Genomic DNA, 16,719 nt, shown 5'->3' on the forward strand with positions numbered 1-16,719 from the left:
ATACTGAAAACGCGTTACAGCACTGAAAAAAGTGAAGTTATTATCTCACGCGCTCATTATAAATTTATATACGCTATTATGAGAACATCATCGACCGGCCGCGTGGCCCAATGGATAAGGCGTCCGGCTACGAACCGGAAGATTGTGGGTTCGAGTCCCATCGTGGTCAATTTATTTTAGTTTGTAAACACATAAACACTTTGAGAGTTTGTCTTAATAGTTAAATTTTAAAACGCAAACATTTTGTAATAAATAATAAAGCAAATTTTTACATGAACATTTTTAGTTTTCAGCACGTAACTAAAAGACAAAATTTATTGTCTGATAAAGCAAATAAAGCGAATTAGTAACACTTTAAAGCTCACCTTGCAGGGATAAATAGCATGTAAATCTACAAAACCTAAAAACAGAAATTTTTCTTTTATTTTTAAGACGTTTTATGTTTATCACTACTTGTTAAGAAGACTTGAGAGTGTTTTTTTTTGAACAATAATGTTCAACTTGAAAATATAAAAAAATTACAGTAGTTTGTATTAAGTTTAATTTGTAAAAGAAATCCTTTTAAAACTGCAGAAATTAATTCGTCGTAATTATGCAGTATTGAACAATTAAAGGTAAGCACATATTGAAATATAGTTATCTTCAACAATAAGGCATAACTTAAATTACAATTTAAAAAGTAGATGTTTTTGTAAACCAATGGACTACTTAAGTATCAAAAACGTTCATATATTGAAGTAACTTTTATGAGTTTTATGTCGAAAATGTATTTTCAAGTTTTGGACTTTGAGCTGTTGATAAGACCATTATGACATCAAATCATCGTTACAAACTACAAGACCTAATTATTTCAACTTTGTACTGTTAACTTTGTTGTAAACAAATTTGAAAGATCAAGAGTCTTAAAAGTACTCGATACACATCATAATTAATCATATTAGCGTATATAAATTTATAATGAGCGCGTGAGATAATAACTTCACTTTTTTCAGTGCTGTAACGCGTTTTCAGTATATAAAACTACAACAGGTCATAATTAGAACAAATTTAATTACATTCGTCAAGTAATACTACAGCTATAAGTGTTAAGTTGTATCCACCTTCAGTAATAAAGTTTTTTTTTTCCTTTCCCTTAAACTTTTTCTATTTTAAATTTTTTTATTACATTAAGTTAAAAAAACTTTCATTTTCAGTAATTAATACTTATATTAAATTTACCCAACTATGCATTTTTCATTAAATTTGAACATTTAGTATCAAAATTCTTTTGTTTATGTTTTTACGCATCAATATGTTCGGATCAAATTTACAGCCATTGTCTAAATATTATTTACTGTCTTGTTGTTATTTGAAAAGGTCAACTCATGCTCACCGAAACCTGGTAGTTAAACGAAGCAGTATATAAAAGTTTGTTTTATTATATATATATATAAGACAAATTGTCGCTTTTGCACGAGAGTCATTTTGCACAAAGCGTCATTTTCGCACATTGCATCACTCTTGCAAGAGGTTAAGGTCAGTGTAATTAGTAATATATTTAGTTTTTGATTAATGAACAAAATATTAAATTTGTTATGCTCGTTTTATGTTTAAGAAAATTTTATTTCTATATAAGAATGTGTTCCCCGATTCGTTTTTTAATCTGTTTTCTAATTTTACTAGGTAAGGTCTTTCTTTAACAAGCTAAAATCAGCTTATCGTCCGTAGTTATGTTTTAAATAATCATAATTTTCGGTTTAACTAAGTATTAAACAACGAAAATATTAGATATACATTTCTTTAAAGTTTATTTATGTCTAAGCATATAACATAATGACGATTAAACCAAATTTACTGTAAAACATTGGATAAAAGTTAATAAAAAAGATGGCAGCCGTGGGATTCGAACCCACGCCTCCGAAGAGACAGGAGCCTTAATCCAGCGCCTTAGACCGCTCGACCGATAAATTTAATTACATAGGAATGATATTTATATTTTCTAAACCTGTAAATAATAAAATTACTTATAGTTAAGTTATTTCATACATCTTATTTTTATACATGTATATCTTTGCTACAGTTTTAAAAAATAACAAAGTTTACTATATGCTTTTAACACGTAACTATTAATTTAATAATAAAATAAACTTGATTTATTTTATAGAAATAATATTTAGCTTTCTGAGTTTATAAAAGTTAAGTTTATTTACGTATTTATAAAAACAAATGGGTTTATTTGTTACAACAATTATCAAGTTATAAACCTTTGTCAAGTTATAAACAAACTTTTTAACCACTGCTGAGTAAACTATAACAGTTTTATTCTAGAATAGTTAATAAGAAAAATCACATTGGTTGAAGTTCAAAACAGTTTTTATTAAATTTGTTCGTTTTATAAACGTCTATTTAGCTTATATTAGTGTTAATTTATTTACTTACACAATAACTATGACAGTTACGTCATCATTAATATCAACTAAAGTTTTAGCAAAATAAAAAAGCTCCCCGTCGGGGAATCGAACCCCGGTCGCCCGCGTGACAGGCGGGAATACTCACCACTATACTAACGAGGATGAGATGTGGCCAGTACGGGGATCGAACCCGCGACATTCGCGTTATTAGCACGACGCTCTAACCAACTGAGCTAACCGGCCACACATAAATACTTGCAAATTTTTAGTTTATAAAGCTGGAAGTTTCGATTGTTACGTCGTGATCAACACTGCGCGACTACGTCTCTGAGGAAAACACATTAATTCCTTAACATTTTTTGTTTTGTTTTGTTGTTTTAATTACTTGTTTCTCTATTACTTCGAACAAATAAAGTTTTTATAGTTGCATGAAGTTTAAATAACAATGTTTTATGAACAATTGGTATGCTTATTTTTACAAGTTATTAAGCTTTACATTTACTTTTATTGAATTAATAGAAATAAAATCTCAAGTTTACTTAAAATTTGCAAATATGCAGAAGTTGATTGAAATGTTATGTCTATTAAGCATAAACGTAATGTTTTTTTAGAGTTTTTGAAGTGCATTTAAACAACATTAAGAATAAAAAAATATATAAACATTTATAAATATTAGTTGTATTTATATATCTAGCAAACATAATAAGTTATAAATACTTAAAGCTGTAAATATTTTATACTATTTGCTGGATAGATAAATTTAAACCTTAAATTAAACTGAAAAGTAAAAACAGGTTACTTGAGGAAAAAAAAAATTAAGGTTATCAAAATAGTCAACTTTAATCTTGACAAATATAAACAGCATAAGTCTGCTCATAAGTCATATCCATGAGAAACTTCAGAAGTATTTAGAGGAGTTTTAAATAAGTGGTGCTTAAATAAATATTTTATATAATATAAACTCAACAAGAAATCTAATTTCAAAAACTACAGCAATTTACTAATTACTGAGTTTGAATTTAATTCAAGAAAAAAAAAGTTTTTGAAAGTATAAACTTTTAAATAAGTTAGTTTAAATTACTATCTTTATCACAGAAAAATAACATTGTACTTTTCAAACCCACACAATTATTTAATATAATACGATAGAGTTTCTTAAAGCATAAATTTAAAAGCATTTCACTTAGGCTTTGATAGGCATTTAAGCAGTAATGTCAAAAATACATTTTTGTAAGCATTCTTAAATTCCAAATATATTTTTAATATTACAACGGTAGTACAAAAAAATAAATTTGTTCATTTTCTGCATCAGGTAACTGATTTTGGTGATAGATATAACAATTCGTAAGTTTGAGTTTTTCAACAGGTTTTACTAACACAAAAAATTGTCTATGATTATATTTTTTTGATAGCTAAATATTATCTTAATATAAAACCCTAACTCTGTGCATTAGTGTGCAAGTGTTAGAATAAGCCTTTACTTCAATTTAAACATGCTAAAATCTTTGCATGCAATGTAAAAAATAAGTGATTCAAAAAATGCTTTTCTATACCAACTGTTTAACAAAGTAATCAAAGTACAAAAAACTACTTTTAAAGTAAGTATAAAGTCACACTACTGTGCAACTCAGTGTAACACAATATAAAATGGTTAATAGTATGTTCTGAAATGAGAAAATAAAAGTTCTCTACTATAACTGACCTTTAATTGAACTGAAATTTTTTTAATTTATTTAGATTAACTTTAAAACTTTACAAGTTTAAAAACAGCTAAAAATCTAAATTAAAAAAATCTCTCTAAGAAGGAAACCAATATAAATTATAAGTTATGTTTTGTTTTGAAAAAATTTCTAGATGCATTTACTTTACCTTTTACTTATACTTAAAGTAAGTTTTATATACAACTTAAAAAACTGCATGAAATTTTAATCAACAGATCTATAACCCAATTTTGTAATCAGTGTATAAAATCAGTTTAAGAAAAACTATGTGAAAAGAAAACTAACTTAGAAATAAAATAGTTAAGCTAGTAAATTGGTTTCCAAAAAATTTCCAAAACAACTGAATTAATATTAGATTTTTAAATCAGTTATAAAGATTTTTTACTCATACACCATATTGAACTTTTTTTTAAATGTTTTGTTATTTTTCTATATTTAAGAATAAAAAACATTAGATGAACTTTTAGGCCTTTTGGTAGTATAATACAATTTAAGGTTGTATAATATTTTAATATTTTTGTAAGTGTTTTGTCAGTTATGTATTAGCCATAAAAGAGCAGTTTTATCGCTGTATAACATATTTTTCACGCAGATTATTATTTTTTAAACAAAAACAGTGTTAAGTCAGATAACCTAATACAATGGTAGTATAAAGAAATTAATAATTGTAACAGTAACACTTCTGCTTTGTCACGGTGCGTCACTTCGACACGGAGGGTCACTTTGGCACGGCGACAAAATGACACGGTGCGTCACTTTGGCACAGCGACAAAATGACACGGTGCGTCACTCTAGCACGGTGCGTCACTTTGGCACAGCGACAAAATGACACGGTGCGTCACCTTGGCACGGTGCGTCACTTTGGCACAGAGGGTCACTTTGGCACGGCGACAAAATGACACGGTTCGTCACTTTGGCACAGAGGGTCACTTTGGCACAGCTACAAAACGACACGGTGCGTCACTTTGGCACTGCGACAAAACGACACGGTGCGTCACTTTGGCACGGTGCGTCACTTTGGCATAGCGACAAAATGACACAATACGTCACTTCGACATAGCGACAAAATGACACCGTGCGTTACTATAGCATGGATTAACAAACTTATAAGCAAAACTAAACTTCTTCAGTAATATAATTTTTAAATGTAAAATTTTGATAAAAATTAGTTAAACAAAAGATTTATTATATTTTTTCAAAACTATAGTAGCTTGATACATTTGAAACTATATATGATACATTACTTTAAATTTAAGTCATAGTATAAAAACAAAAACATTCTTAAGTTTTAATTTTTACGTTTCACCATTCACATTTATGTAATGAATAAAATTTAGTATTTTTTGTTAAACTTTTAACTAATTATTATTAGGAATTGTTATGAAAAATAACTAAGATTTAATTTAATACAGAGTTATTTCGTAGTAAGAATAAGTCATGCGTGTTTTAATCCATTTTTTTAAAATACAGATGCTTTTGTAGTAACTAGCCATTTATATTAAATATGTATATATATTTATATTCAACAAAAGTTAATAAGTTAGGATGTATACTTAAAACTCTGTATTGAAAATTTATAATAAACTTGTCTAAAAGCAAATAATTAAAATAAACGGTCCTGGAGCCTAAGTTTATGAAAAAAGTTAAAAACAGTATTATGAACAGTTGAGAAAAAATTAAGAGTCTGATGCAACCATTCATGCGCATTTATATATTTATCACTTTAAAAATATAATCACTAGAGGTTATACATACAACATTGCTACTGCAGCCTTCTTATTAAAGCTGCAGCCATTCTATTAAAGTTAATAATATAAGTCTTTTTTATTTTTACAAAACTTTTTAGTCTAAAATATAAAAAGTTAAACTTAGAGTATGACAGATAAAATAGTATTTTATTGCATATTAGGAATTAAATAGCATTTATATTTAATACAAAATCAGTAAGTAAATTTCGTAATAATACAGTAAAAGCAGATTTTAATTTGCTAGTTAACCTTTTCTGCTACTTGATATTCTTGAGTTTTATTACAAAGTTTTAAAAAACTCGGTTTTGTCTTAACTCTGTTATGAAAAAAATATTTAATTTTCTAATTTTAATCTTGCGAATAAAAAACGGAGTTTTTTGTAAAAATAAATACATTTTCTAGGATTTCTAAAAACTTTTTTCTAAAATCTTTAAACAATATTGTTTAGGAGTTAATTTCTTTCTGATGAAAAGAAAAATTATTTTGATATAAAATAGACAACATTTTGAAAGTATGGGGCAATTGGAAGTAATTGGTGAAAGCGATGCTCTATTTACCTAATTATCATGGGCAACCCGTGGTCTCCAATATCTGTATTTAGACATTAGAGACCACGAGTTGTCTGAGCTTTAGGAATATTTTAATAGGAATCAGACGCCTAATCCGTTAAAAAACGGAGCGAAAAATAATTTAAATAATTACTAATCAACTTTTTAACGAGTTTAAAATCTTGACAATGTCAATTGCAATAATGTTTTATTTTGCGAAGTTTTACTTATATGAAAGTGAGAAACATTGTATTTTGTTTAAGCAAGTCTACAATTGTATTACAAGTGTGTATTAGTGGTTTATTGAGTTTTATTTATATAGATGCTTGATGTAGGGAATGTTTTGCTAAAAAACTAATTTATTTGCGGTTATTTGTACTTATACTTTTATCTATGCATTTTTAGTACTTAGGTGCACAATTTTATTTGCGAAAGAGCATTATTTTTATACTTGTAAGTGCACAATATATGTTGCAACTAACATAAATCGCGTAGAGGCGCAAAATTTCGATCTTTTAAGTCAAGTGCATAATGATTTTTTGAAGATGTTGCTACTAACGTAGGTCGTCAGGGGATGCAGTATTTTAGTTCAAAATTGCAACCTATTAAGTCGCCAAAAGAGCGCAAGTATTAATTTTTTTAAGCATAAAAACGTAAAATAAAAACCGCATTAGAATTTAGAATTACAACAGCAGAAAAGTTGTTTTCGCTAACGTCTGAGCTTTAGTTTATAAAACAAACTTTCCTCTGTATTTACATCTACTAGTTTATTGAATTGATGTGCTGAATTATTGATCTAAAATGTAGAATGTATTTTTTAAATCAGAATATTGCGGAAGTTTAAAAAACATGTTTATATGAGTTTTTATCTTTCTAGTCGTAAAATGGCAAGTCATTTTCTAATTTTTATTACTCGTTTCAAGTTCTAGTACTAAACTGTATTTATGTTTTTCCAATCGAAAGAAATCAAAAATAAATTCCCTTTAATTTTGGCAGTCGTATTTTGTTAAAAAAGTTGCTGCTTTTGCATATTTGTGAACGTTGTTTGATACAAACAACTATTTTTTGTTTATTAAGCACATCTAAAACCTTGCTACTGCTTAAAAATGAGTATGTTGTTTATAAGTACGACGATGGACAATAGAAGGTATAAACATTACGTGTTTCACTTTATTTTATGAAGTCACAATCAAAAAATCCTACGGTCTTTGTTTTTAAAGTTAATCAATGTGATTGTTGCTATTTCTACAAAGCCGGTTAGAAGACAGGAAACCGAAAAATTTCCTAGAAAAATAAGATCGTTGTCCATACCAATGAAGTTTCACAACAAATCGTTCTCTCCCTTATTAACCACCGTGTTATTTTGTCGCTGTGCTAAAGTGGCCCTCCGTGCCAAAGTGACGCACCGTGTCATTTTGTCGCTGTGCCAAAGTGACGCACCGTGCCAAAGTGACGCACCGTGCCAAGGTGACGCACTGTGTCATTTTGTCGCTGTGCCAAAGTGACGCAGCGTGTCATTTTGTCGCTGTGCCAAAGTGACGCACCGTGCCAAGGTGACGCACCGTGTCATTTTGTCGCTGTGTCATTCTGACCCGCTCCCTAACTATACTAGCCTTAAACAAGTTTATAAGTAACCAAAACTAACTAGTAAAATTTAGTTTAGTTTTTATGTTAACAAAAAAATTATCATTTTCATAATTAGATTGATTTTTTTTATTACTAGTTTGTAATTTTTTTTATTTTCAACGGTTCAAACTAAATAGAAAAAACAGAATTAATTTTTTTTAAATAAACTTATCTATACTTGGTTTTTTATTTTATTCTAAAAATTTCAAAAATTAATAAAGCTTCATATTATATATATTTTACAATTATGTTTTTTTATTCTTTACAAAAACTAAATTTTTTAAACTAACGTGTAAGTATAATTAAAAAAGTAATCCCAAATCCTTAAATCAATTGTTTTACATGCCTTATTTTATAAATTACATGTATAATTGTAGTTAAGGCTATACTTTTTATTCCCTTTAATTAAGTGTAAAACAAACTTAAACAAGTCGTGTCTTATCTAAAAGTTTGATAGTGTTTGTAGCTATAAATTCAAAAAAATATAATATTAACGTGCGATCCTATGGTGTAATGGTTAGTTATCAGATCTCTGAATTCTGTGATCCGAGTTCAAGTCTCGGTAGAACATAACTTCGCAATGAAACTTTATTTTGTTTTGGTACTTAAAATAATGTTTTTTTTTTTTCACTATATTATTGATTTTCGTGTGAAATATTTTTATTTAAACTTATTTAATGATTTCTTTGAATTAAACATTTAAATAAAACTGGAAAGTATTTTCTGCTAAAAGTGTTATTTTTCTTTTTCGAACAGCAGAAATAGTTTCACACTTGAACAGATAAATAACCTATTGTACAAGTTTTTAATAATTTATAATAAGTGAATTCTACCAGAACTAAACTTAACTTATATAAATTAAAATATAAAGATAATTAGTAATAGTACTATTAATAAAAAGTAATAGTAGTAGTATTACTACAATTCCTAATTCAAAGATTACTAACAATTTCGTACTACCATTAATTTGTAACAGCCTAAATATTAAATAAAAAATTTGAAAAGTATTTTTTACTTTGCAACATTAGTTTCAATAACTACGTCACAAAGTTTGAATCACTACGTCACAATGTATAACGATTTTAATTATAAATGCTATAATTTCAGTGTCGACGAGAGCCTGGCTAGCTCAGTCGGTAGAGCGTTGGACTTTTAATCCAACGGTCTGGGGTTCAAGTCCACTGTCAGGCTGCTTTATGAACTATTTTTTAGAAAATGATTTAATTTTATCACCTCAATTTAAAAAAAAAATAGTTATGTTTGCCTATGCATTGTTTATTTTTTAAACTAATCATTTTTCATCTACCTACGAAGAATATATTTTGTTGAATATAATTACGAGTAAATTAGTATTGATATAAATTTATTAGTAGTTGTTGTTGGATATAAGAACTAAATAACAAAACTATAACATAACTAAATAACATTTAAATAGCAAATTTTTGAAAAGTTTAGTCTTTTGTAACTATAAACTATATATACTTAAAAAAACTTATTTACTTAGTTTCTTAATATGATTTGTTTTGTATTGACAACTACTTAACTATATAAACTAGAAAAGTATAATTCCAACGGGAGCTGCGATGGCCGAGTGGTTAAGGCGTTGGACTCGAAATCTAATGGGCATTGCCCGCTCAGATTTAAATCCTGCTCGCAGCGAATTATTTTGTTCTGGAATTGCTGTAGTATATAATTTATATAAATACAGAAGTCACCTTTTTAATTAATAGAAGATGTAGAGATTTTTTTCATTTTTCATTTTAGTATTTTAAAGTGGGATGACTTTTCACTTAACTTATAAACAAACTTGAGTCAAAAAAATTTCAGAAATTTTTTAAATAAAGTTTTAAAAGTCACGACAACCGACAAAAAATTATTTCTACAAAATTTGACTTTTTCACTTTAATATCTTCTTTGTAAAAACTACTTAGTGTTTATTAAAAAAATCGGCTTTAAAATTATTTAATGTGTTAAAGGTATACAAAAACTGCGTAACCAAAGTGTTGTTTATTCAAGATTAGGAAATACTTAATTTTTTCTTGTTTTCGTGGTTATTATCATTTACCTTCTTTATATTTTTTTCAAGTGCCAAAGTGCACAATTTTAAACAAAAAATGCAGTTTATCTAAGACCCAAACACACGAAAAAGTCGTCAACCGAGCGCAATAAATGCACATTGCAATTGTTTTTTTATAAAAGTATAGGAAGGAACTTTTTAAACCACGAAAACATTTAGCAGCAACAAATGAGCCCGATGAATAGGATTCTTGTTGACTTCTATTCTCAACATATACAAAAAGCTTCTAACTAATGTTTCGCATTTTGCTCAAAGTAAGCTACAAATGTTTATATCGTGGATATACTGAATCTGTAGCCATTCTTATATTTACCTTTGTGTAACAAAATGAAAATCTATCTTATGAAAAAGATTATTTTAAACAACTGCAGAAAGCAAAAAACTTTCTTATAAGTTATGAGCAAGTAATTCTTTAAATTTATGTTGCGAATAAGTTGCTATGTGTAATGATACCGCAAACTTTCGATTTAAAAAACTAAGTTTAGTCGAAAAGAAAGTGATATTTCTTAAAATTTTTAGCAAATACTCTATACTAGAGGATAAGAATAAATGAATAGTCTAAGGAAGCAGCTAATGTACTAGCAAATCATATAAGGACTTTTTATTGCTTCGAAAAAAAAGCATTTTAATCAGGAAAGTAGAAAAATATTTGTTGAAAAACTGTTCAATTTGTTTTCACATTAAAATAACTCGTAATTGTTAAAGTTTTTAAAACTAGCTACTAAACGTCAGTGTGTTATTGTGAAGATTGAAATAAAAAGTTTATTTTGTTAAAAAAAAGCTTCTTAAGTAGTTTTTAAACAAATGTATGTTTTAGCAAATAAGCATTTACAGCTGATTTTTCACTGAAACTTAATGTACTTGTGTAAAGGGAGTTAAGTTTTGCACATTTCTTATGACGTTATTTTCATTCACTTAAAAGTAACACTTAATTTCGTTTTGGCTATCTTAAGATGATTTTAAAATATTATCTTAGAAATTAAAATATTTTTTATCGATGCAGATATTTGATAAATACTTTAAAAATGTTTAAAGGAGTAACTCTCATAGTTAATTTGAACAATTGTTTTAAAAACAAAATTGTTATTTATTTACGAAATGTGATTGTTATTTCCTTAAAGCTTTTTCAAGCCATTTGTTTTTAAATTGTGTAGCGAAAAGGAGTAATTGATTATTTTAAACATATTTCAAAACATCTCCTTCCTCTATTTGTTTACGAATTTAAATTATTTCTTTCATTTGGGGTTTATTTAAAAACTTAATAGTTTTGTGATAATATTATTACAATTTAATTGTTTCCGAAACATTACACTTATTAAAAGTTACTTTACGAAAACAAAGTTTCTTTCTTAATATTATTAGTAAAACACTTGTTTTAATTATTGAAAACTTTTAAAAGTTAAAGCATTTAAAATGTCTTTTAATCTTGAGTGACTAAATATAACATTTATTTTAAAAATACAAAATTAAATCGTCTTAAAATATCAATGGACAACTACAACGAACAATCTAGTTCATGTCAGCCTATTATGACGTCACAGCCGTAAGTTTGATGAAGATCATCAAGTTCGATGTAATTAGATAAATCGATTCGTCACCAACTTCAACTTTTACTAAAGGTCATCGTCTGACTTAGCGGATGTTTGGACTCATTCAGTCGGCGACAACTACCTTCCTATTTGTAACAAACACAAAAGTTGTATGGACATTAGACGTTAGTTTTTCGACAAGATGATGGGAAAAGAAGTGGACTTCAGTAGACTGACTTTATAAAAATTTGAACTAACACAAACATATTAAGTGTTTTAGTTGTTGTAAAAAGTTTTAAAATATAATTCACTTATAACTTTGCATGTGCACTTATGTTATGTATATAAGTATTTTTTCAAGTCTTTTGATACTTTCTATAAAGTTTTTATTGTTTTAAATAGCAATATAAAAATAACTTAACTGGTGAAATGATTTTTTTAGTTTTTTTAGGAGGGGGAAAGAACCTAATATGAACTAAATTTCATAAATTATGTTTTAATTTTAAAATCAAAGAAACAAATTTTAACTTAAAAAAAAACAGGTAAAGGGAGTGTAGCAGTAATGCATGCTTCACTGCTTTCTTAATTGTATAAGAGAAGAGATTGCAAAAAAAAAGAATAATTTCTCAATGCTTAAATATGATAACTTTGAATAAACGTTGCTTTTGGTAGAATGGTGAGCCAGCCAAAGCCACCTGTTAACTCTTATTTAAGGTGAGTATTATTTAATCGACTGTTATGTTATGTATTCTTTATAGTGTGTGTTTACTTTGTTTATATTGTAATGTGTAATAAATTGTAAAACTTATTGAACAGTACTTAGGTAAATATCACAAAGAAGTCCTATTTAGAATGTATTAGCAAGGTTAGCTTTTTATGGTAATACTTAGTTTATATGATGAGCCTTCAGGTCCTCTATCACTATACAGTTGTTGTAGTCTAAATGTTCTAAGATTTTAGAGAATAGAAAATAGTTTTTGTATTTTTCCAAAGTTTTATTGGTAAATGGTGAATCAACCGGAAGTTGTTATGGAGTGACTAGAAAGCACTGATACTAACCGTTACACCATCGACGCTTGTGAAAGTAAGTTACAACTCGAGCATATGAAATTAATTTCATGGATTTTATTGGTATGTATTTTATTAACAATGATTTAATATCAACAAATACTTAAAGAAAGAAACGTAATAAACACTTTTTAAACTTTGCAACTATAAAACGTAATTTCTTCAACTCTTTCTTAATATACGTGTGTTTTGTGGTTATTTAAAACAATTAAAATCAGTAACATTTTATATACTTACTGACTACAGTACTACGTTTTTACAAAAACAACAGAATAAAATTTATTAAAATTTTATAGAAATAATTGATATTCATTTGAAAAATTGTACTTTAAGTTTTTGTTTACCACTGGCTGTCAATATATTTTATTCAAAAAACTTTAAACATAAACCTTAGTCGAGTATAATACTTTAATGATCATAAATAAAGTACAAAATTCAAAGTATTTCATTACAACTAGCATTTATTAGTCAGGTATTAATGTTTTTTACTATATTTCGCTCAATTTCGTTGTAATAATTTATCGTATTTGTTTTCATTACGTGAGAAAAAGCTTTTTTTTTCTTAATTTTATGTTCTGTTTTGTTAAAAGGATTTAAAAATGTTTTTTCATGTTTTTTTTTTAAATAATTTCTCAGTTGATAAAGTGTTTAAACTTTGAAATATTTAATTAAGCTTTCAGTGCTGATAAACTTGGCTTATACTGAGTTCAAACAAATCAAAAATTCAAAAATATGTTTCAAGACTAAGTTCTGATAAACTATGCTTCAAACAATTATTTTTAATAGGAACATCACAGACATACTGCGAGTAAGAACGCGTTAATATTTTTAATTCAATCACCTTTAAAGTTAGTTTTTATTTATAATTGCAAGTTGTCGTATTGTTGTATGAGTAATGATGAGAAGATGAATATAGCGAATGCTAACGGGAGAACTTCTTTAAATAAAGGAAACGAGTTAATACGTTCATGTTTTCATTTTAAAATGCTTTATTTCTAACCTTAAGAAAATTTGATAAATACATCACTATTTTCTATTTAGTGTAGCGTTAAAGTTTGCACGAGCGTACAAAATTGCACGAGGGCACAAAATTGCACGAAGATATTTTTGCACGAAGACACTTTTGCACGAGAGGATAAAATTGCACGTAATAAACTTGCAAAAAGACACTTTTGAACGAAGGGTCACTTTTGCAAGAAGAAATTTTCGCACGGGTTGAATTTTATTTTTTTGTATTAAAATGATTTTTTTTTTATTATTATTTTATTTTACTTAATTTATTTTGTTTTATTATTTTTTTAATTTTATAACAACTTTTATTAGTTGTTTTTTTATTTTAATTTTTGCTATTACTTATACATTTATGTATAAGTACTTATATACTTACAAATATATAATTTATAATATATTATATTTATAATATAATATATATTTTAAATTATATACTTATACATATAAAATAAGTATTACTTTATGCATTAATTTTTTTTTTGGTATTATGTTAATTTATCTTATAGTTTTCTTTTGCTTTATTTAACTCTCGTGCAAAAATGACCCTACGTCCAAAACTGACCCTTGGTGTAAAAGTATCTTCGTGCAGTTTTGTGCCCTCGTGCAATTTTGTCTTCGTGTAATTTTGACCTGTTCCCCACTATTTCAACTTGTACAAGCAAATATTAAAACCAACAAAAGTAACCAATTTCAAAATTTATAATAAATAGAGCTATAAGATTTTATATGCCTAAGTTATAATTACGTCACAATACAATAATTGAATTTTAAACACTAAAAGCAGTAATTAACCTAGTGTTTTAGTTACAAGAGTTGTTTTTTCTTGTTGTTCACGAATCTTATAAGCATGCTAATTGTAAGTATATTTTTTGTTTATGTTTTAAAATTATATTATTATTAAGTAGCTTACATTTTTCTAACCTTAACATAAACTAACCTGGCGATATACTGATTTTCCGAAGTTGATAACTTTAAGTTATAAGTTTTATTTTGTTTTTGTTTTCTTACACATAAACGCAAGTTTTGAATAAAGTATAGCCTAATGTCTTCTTACATGTTTATATTGAAAAAAAATTACAGTTTTTTTCAAGTGATGATCTCGTTTGATTTAGTTCAAACAGGTGAAACATTACTAAATTTAAATTTTGAGTTAGAGTTATTTTTCAAAAAGAAATATTAGGAAACAATTTATTCGGTCGAATTTTACAAATAGATTATTTCTAAGCCAACGAATTACCTCTAATGCAGTTGTAATAAGAAGTCCACGAACCCGTAATCTTCTGATTAAGAGTCAGACGCCTTATCCATTAGGCCACGCAGTCGGTTACGTGGTATCCAACTATCGCGTTCATATAAGTAAAATTTTGTTGCCTGTCGGCCCAATGTAGGTTAAATAGCAAATAATTAGAGCTAGATGTAATAAAACTATTTATCAACAAATGTAGAAAACCGTAGATTCAATTAGCAAAAAATATTTTATTTATACTCTATTTATTTTTGAAACTTATCTATTGTTTAAACTGCATTTAGTTTAATTATGTATTACTACGCTTAGTTTTTTGTAAAATCACTCAAGTTATTCCATGCATTATAAACTAAATATTTTATAAAAATTATCTATGATTAAAAAAGTTTTTTTTTTTAAACTTTCATACGTATTCAACCCTCTAAATATGGTGTTTTAGTTTTTAAAATGTTAATTAAAATCACTACTATAACTTAAGGTAACAGTCAAAAAAAAACGAGCTTAAACTTTTTTAGTTTACTTTTAGAAACGTCTTTATAGTAAGTTAATAGCATAAAACACGTTATGATGCATAAAATAGGATAAAAACTTAAAAACTTTCTCAACTAAACATAAAAACTACAAGCTTCTAAAACTATGAACTTATAAAGTAAATTGTAAACACTTAAGTTAAATAAATAAAATTTATAAGGCTTTTAAGCCAAATCTTTTTTTAGTTTAAAACTTACAGTTATAAAAAGAAAAATAATAATACTACACGTAAAAAATACTGGATGTGGGGTTCGAACCCACGCGGACAATCGTCCATTGGAACTTAAGTCCAACGCCTTAACCACTCGGCAAACCCAGTAGTCAAAATAAACTGAGTATTTAAATTATATACTACATTATACGTAGCTTTTTTGAATTATAACAAGTAGATTTAAATTCAATTGGAATTCAAATAGAGTTCTGTAGATTATCTTGAAGTTTTTGATTTTACAAAACTGAATAAATACACTTTTTAAATATAGTAATTTTAATTCAGTTTATAATACTTAAATAAAAACAATCACTCTTTTGTGTATGTTTTAGGTTTATTGATTTATAACTTATTTTTTAATGAGTTTAACAACTAAACTATCAAACACGACTTAAAACACTTTTTTTTTTCGTTGATCCTTACTTACTGTTTTATCTAATTAAGATTATATTATGTTGAATACATGTCCACCGGAAGTCGAAACCGTAACTAGTGCTTGGAAGGCACCAAAGCTAACCGTTACACCATCGATGCTTGTATTGAAATGGAGAAATTACTGTATATAATCTCAAATGAAAATGCAGCTAGCTCTGTACTGCAGTCAAATGCTAGCATATGTGCGTTCAAGCGTTAATTCTTTTGGCGTTAGCTCGACAAAATGATCTATAATAATGCGCTGCAAATTTTCAACGGGTTTTCGCTCGCTAGCAGAATTATACACAGTTTATCTGCTAGTTTAAGCGGTAAACTCTCACGTGGTTTAACGCTTATGGCTATAAACTTGATGTTTATTTGTAAAAAATGTTTAGTTCAAGTCGTGCATTTTATTTTGTAATTGCTTTTGTTTTTATTTGTATGTATCTATACGTGTGACCAAAGAATATTAAGTTTATGATTTTATTAAAATTAATATTTTTAAATCTAAGTATGTTTTGATTAAATGATGACTGAGAAAATAAATTGAGGTGTTTATAAATGATAAAACTAACTGTAGAAATAAACTGCTAAATATA

General features: G+C 27.0%; 5 non-coding genes across 5 annotated transcripts; 2 read left to right on the forward strand and 3 right to left on the reverse strand.

The window, feature by feature from the left end:
• The first annotated feature begins 96 nt into the window (after window positions 1-96).
• On the forward strand, window positions 97-169 carry Trnar-acg (transfer RNA arginine (anticodon ACG)). The gene has a single exon. It is a non-coding gene; the product is annotated as a tRNA-Arg (tRNA).
• Window positions 170-2,480: 2,311 nt separating this feature from the next.
• Trnad-guc (transfer RNA aspartic acid (anticodon GUC)) lies at window positions 2,481-2,552 on the reverse strand. Its single transcript has one exon. It is a non-coding gene; the product is annotated as a tRNA-Asp (tRNA).
• Window positions 2,553-2,559: 7 nt separating this feature from the next.
• Window positions 2,560-2,633, reverse strand: Trnai-aau (transfer RNA isoleucine (anticodon AAU)). Its single transcript has one exon. It is a non-coding gene; the product is annotated as a tRNA-Ile (tRNA).
• Window positions 2,634-9,610: 6,977 nt separating this feature from the next.
• Trnas-cga (transfer RNA serine (anticodon CGA)) lies at window positions 9,611-9,692 on the forward strand. The gene has a single exon. It is a non-coding gene; the product is annotated as a tRNA-Ser (tRNA).
• A 6,039-nt stretch (window positions 9,693-15,731) lies between these two features.
• Window positions 15,732-15,814, reverse strand: Trnal-uaa (transfer RNA leucine (anticodon UAA)). Its single transcript has one exon. It is a non-coding gene; the product is annotated as a tRNA-Leu (tRNA).
• Window positions 15,815-16,719: the final 905 nt, after the last annotated feature.

This window comes from Thalia democratica, chromosome 2, assembly GCF_965202585.1.
Source record: "Thalia democratica chromosome 2, ktThaDemo2.hap1.1, whole genome shotgun sequence".
Taxonomy (NCBI): Eukaryota; Metazoa; Chordata; class Thaliacea; order Salpida; family Salpidae; genus Thalia; species Thalia democratica.